This window comes from Durio zibethinus, unplaced genomic scaffold, assembly GCF_047325235.1.
Source record: "Durio zibethinus cultivar Kanyao isolate XHJ-2024 unplaced genomic scaffold, ASM4732523v1 HiC_scaffold_48, whole genome shotgun sequence".
NCBI lineage: Eukaryota > Viridiplantae > Streptophyta > Magnoliopsida > Malvales > Malvaceae > Durio > Durio zibethinus.
Window position 1 is genome coordinate 42,567 of NW_028322671.1, and position 5,138 is coordinate 47,704.

General features: G+C 27.0%; 1 non-coding gene across 1 annotated transcript; it reads right to left on the minus strand.

Annotated features, from left to right (window-relative positions):
* Positions 1-4,427: 4,427 nt before the first annotated feature.
* On the minus strand, positions 4,428-4,514 carry TRNAS-GGA (transfer RNA serine (anticodon GGA)). The gene has a single exon. It is a non-coding gene; the product is annotated as a tRNA-Ser (tRNA).
* Between the last annotated feature and the right edge of the window lie 624 nt (positions 4,515-5,138).

The window sequence follows — 5,138 nt, forward strand, 5'->3', positions numbered from 1 at the left end:
TATTATGTCGATCTATATCAATTAATTTGTAGAGTAGATACTCATACAAATTAATCATACGCCGAGAACCAGATTTGAACTGGTGACACGAGGATTTTCAGTCCTCTGCTCTACCAACTGAGCTATCCCGACCATTACCGACGCATTATCCTCATAATACTAGATGACTTGGGTCTATGTCACTTAAAAATGAAAACAAAAAAAAAAACGAAAAAGTATTAAATTAAAAGGGGAATTTCTTGGATCTTTAAAAGGAAGACTTTGTAAATTTCAGTATGAGTAATGATATGGATTATGAATCATTCAAATAGGTATTCCTTGCTCAAGGGTGTTGATTTGTACGTATATCATATATATATCACAATATATCATATCACAAGACTTGTGATAAGAGAACAAAATTCTGCTAGGATACGCTTGTAAAATGGAAAAGAATAGGATGAATGAGAAACATAAGGAACTTTGAACCACTAACAAAAAGGGTAGGATAAAATAAATAGATAGCAAACGGGCTTTTTGGGGTTGGGGATAGAGGGACTTGAACCCTCACGATTTTTAAAGTCGACGGATTTTCCTCTTACTATAAATTTCATTGTTGTCGGTATTGATATTGACATGTAGAACGGGACTCTATCTTTATTCTCGTCCGATTAATCAGTTTTTCAAAAGATTTATCAGACTATGGAGTGAATGATTTGATTAATGAATATTCTATTCGATTCTTTCTTCAACTTGGAATCGATTCACAACAATTCTTTTTATTTTTCATATAAATTGATTTTGCATATAAATAAAAAAAATACGGGTTCGAGTCGTCTTTTTTGGTTTTTCATTAGTATACCTATTTATTTTATATTTTATATAGGTATATCTTGCATCCTTTCTGGAGTTTCGATATAAGGATTCCTTTACCAACAGTCAACCCCATTTGTTAGAATAGCTTCCATTGAGTCTCTGCACCTATCCCTTTTTTATTATTCTCGCTTGTTGAACCTTTGTTTATTTTCGTAAAATAATAGGATTTGGCTCAGGATTGCCCATTTTTCATTCCGGGGTTTCTCTGAATTTGAAAGTTATCACTTAGTAGGTTTCCATACCAAGGCTCAATCCAATCCAATTAAGTCCGTAGCGTCTACCAATTTCGCCATATCCCCTTTGTGTCTTGAGATTAGGATCTCATTAGGATGCACTTCCTTCCCCCTTTCTCCTTCCCTTCCTTTCCCCTTTCTTTCATTTATTTATTTTCTTTCTTTTTATGCGAAAACCGTTGAATTTAGTATTGAATTTAGTAGATATAGATACTGATTCTTATATCGAAGGGTCTTTACCTATTTTATTTCTTGTTTGTTTATCTTCTTTCGTCTCTATCGGAGACCCGTATTTATTTGGTCCAATCAGAAAATATTTTATCATTTCTGTATTCGCAATTCAATATAGATGGATATTCCATAACATATATATGCCCCCCTTACTCTCAGTTTTCTCAGGCAATTTACTCGAACGGTCGATTTTTTTTTTTTTTTTCGTCTTAGCTTCCGCCTTTATGAATGAAAACAAAAGAAAGGAGTCTCTCATCTCTCATTATGATCTGGATTTCATTTCTATGGGTTGCATCTTTTCTTTTTTCTTTAATTTTATTTTTATTCTTATTCTTTTATTAGACTATCCTATATAACCATAATAAGATAACTAAAAAAATAAAAATAAAAATGAAAATTGAATTTATTCATTATTAAAATTTATTCATTTTAAAATTTATTCATTATTAATTATTTATTTTCTAGTATAATAGCATAATAGCTAGAACTAATTATTCCATTCATTTCTATTTCGACTTCGAAGATAATTCGAATTAGTTAGTCTAAAAAACAAAGTTTCATTCTAATTATTTAGACTTATAACGTATCATTTATATAATGATAATATATATATAAATTATATATAAATATAAATTATATATAAATGCATAAAAATATTTTCACTATAATTATCTAATTATTAGACTCTATTTATAATTCTAAACTAAATATAAATAAATTAAATATATATTAAATCTATATTAAATATAAATAAATATTAAATATAAATAAATTAAATCTATATTAAATCTATCTATCTATATTAAAATTAAATCTATCTATTAAATTAAATCTATATCTATATCTATATAAAAAAAAAAAATTATATATAATTTAAATGTAAAATATACTAAAAATATACTAAAAAATACTAAAAATATAAAATAAAAAATATAGTAATATTATACTTAGTATACTAATATTATACTAATATATATATAATACTAAATTATATATATAATACTAAATAGAATATAATACTAAATAGAATAGAATACTAAATAGAATAGACTAATAGAATAAAGATAACATATAATAAAATAAATATAAAATAAAAATATATAATATAGAGATAAATAATAAATAATTATAAAAATTATAAATATATTTATAATTTATTTTTATAATTTTTATAATTATAATAAAATTAGAATTAAATTATAATAATATTATTATAATTTAATATTATTAAATATAATGTTATTAAATATTAATATGATTAAATTAAAATATGATTAAATTAAAATATCATTTTTAATATGATTAAAATATAATCAAATAGAATGATTAAAATATAATCAAATAGAATTATATTATTCTATTCTTAATTATTATATTCTATCAATATTAGATTGAATATTAGATTGAATCTACCATTATTATATATTATTATATATTATTATATATCATTATATTAAATATGATTATATTAAATATGGCATAAATTATGTATGGCATAAATATGGCATTTAAAATTTAAAATTCTAGTTTTTCTAAATTCTAGTCTATAATTCATATTAATAATTCATAGTAATTATGAATAACTAATAGATAGTTAATAGATAAGATCGTAATAGTTTGCTGAATTCCTATGGATACAAAATTTCTATTATTTGAGCCCGCTTAGCTCAGAGGTTAGAGCATCGCATTTGTAATGCGATGGTCATCGGTTCGATTCCGATAGCCGGCTTTCTCTATTTGTTTGCTTTTTTACTTTTTTACATGATTGATAATGTTTTTTTGAAATCAAAGAACATTGAAAAAGCTTTTTCCCCCTTTTCTTTCCAAAGGTCAACGATCCGTTTATTATGTCGTAGAAACTTTCAATTAGGAATAAAATTGGAGGAGTTAGATCTTTGCAGAATAAATCAAGAAAAAAAAAAAGGAAACTTTTTTTGGTTTAATTTTTAGATTTTAATTTTTATATTTTATATTTAATATATATTTTATATTTAATATATTTATATATTATATATATTTTATTTTAATTTCTATTTTTTGTATACATTATATACAATATACATTATATACAATACAAAAAAGTATGGATATTGATCCAATTCATCTCATTAATATTTGTAGTACAATCCTTCAGTCGATTTCGCTTCATTTAGTTCAGTTTTAATTTAGGTTTATGAAATTTCAATAAAATTCAAATTAATAAGGAGTCTTTATGTCGCGTTACCGAGGGCCTCGTTTCAAAAAAATACGCCGTCTGGGGGCTTTACCGGGACTAACTAGTAAAAGTCCTAGAGCCGGAAGCGATCTTAGAAACCGATCGCGCTCCGGTAAAAAATCTCAATATCGTATTCGTTTAGAAGAAAAACAAAAATTGCGTTTTCATTATGGCCTTACAGAACGACAATTACTTAAATACGTTCGTATTGCCAGAAAAGCAAAAGGGTCAACAGGTCAGGTTTTACTACAATTACTTGAAATGCGTTTGGATAACATCCTTTTTCGATTAGGTATGGCTTCAACTATTCCTCAAGCCCGCCAATTAGTTAACCATAGACATATTTTAGTTAATGGTCGTACAGTAGATATACCAAGTTATCGCTGCAAACCCCGAGATATTATTTCAGCGAGGGATGAACAAAAATCTAGAACTCTGATTCAAAATTATCTTGATTCATCCACCCATGAGGAATTACCAAAGCATTTGACCCTTCACACATTACAATATAAAGGATTAGTCAATCAAATAATAGATAGGAAATGGGTCGGTTTGAAAATAAATGAATTGCTTGTCGTAGAATATTATTCTCGTCAGACTTAAACCTAACTAAAATAACAAAACAAGGGTTCTGCTCCCTTTTCACCTGAGTTAAGGTTAAGTAAAGGAAGACAGGGTAAGGGATTTGATTCGGAAATTTTATTTTTCTCCTATTCATGTATGATAGATCCGTAGGTAGATTTTCATCCCCTGTACGCTATTTTACGTATTCCGTATTAAAAAGAAATTGGGAATAGAGAATCTATATCAAAGAAGGGTCTAACTCTTTAGTATCTGTTCTTATTTGATTTGATACATTGTAGTCAGTTACATTGGCGAATTAGGTGAAGGTGCGGAAAGAGAGGGATTCGAACCCTCGGTAAACAAAAGTCTACATAGCAGTTCCAATGCTACGCCTTGAACCACTCGGCCATCTCTCCTACATAATTATTATGGCCGATAACCCGAGCGAATAGCGAGTTATTCATATTAGATTGTTCGAGAGGTACGAACAATATCAATTCTAACTAGAAAACTAGCTATAAAAATAGAAAACTTTTCATCACTTTTTTCAGCACTTTTTCTTTAGCCTCCCGACTCGAAGAAATTTTTTTGTGAGGGGGCTGTTAAAAATAAATAATATAATACGATAAACATATACCATATATATCTATTCATGTTTGCGAAAAAGGCACTCCCATCTTTTTTCTGATATTTCTACCGGACTGGATTAAATCAATGAATTGAAACGAATCAAATCAATCGATTGGTTTTTTTTTTTTAGACTATGCTTAATGGATATTTTTAGTTCATAATTCTCTTTAGACTCTAATTCCCCATTTCTATAAGAATTCTAAAATTCTTTTCCAGTTTTAGATCTCTCAACAACAACCTCTTACTCTGTAAATCTATTACAAATTCATAAATCCTCTAAGGGATTTTTATATTTGATTATATGTTGTATACCTGCTATGCACAAAACACAAAAAAGGGCAGTTATTTTATTTTCATCATAGAACGATTATTCGATTATTTTTCCTCTTTTTATCATAATTTAATCAAAA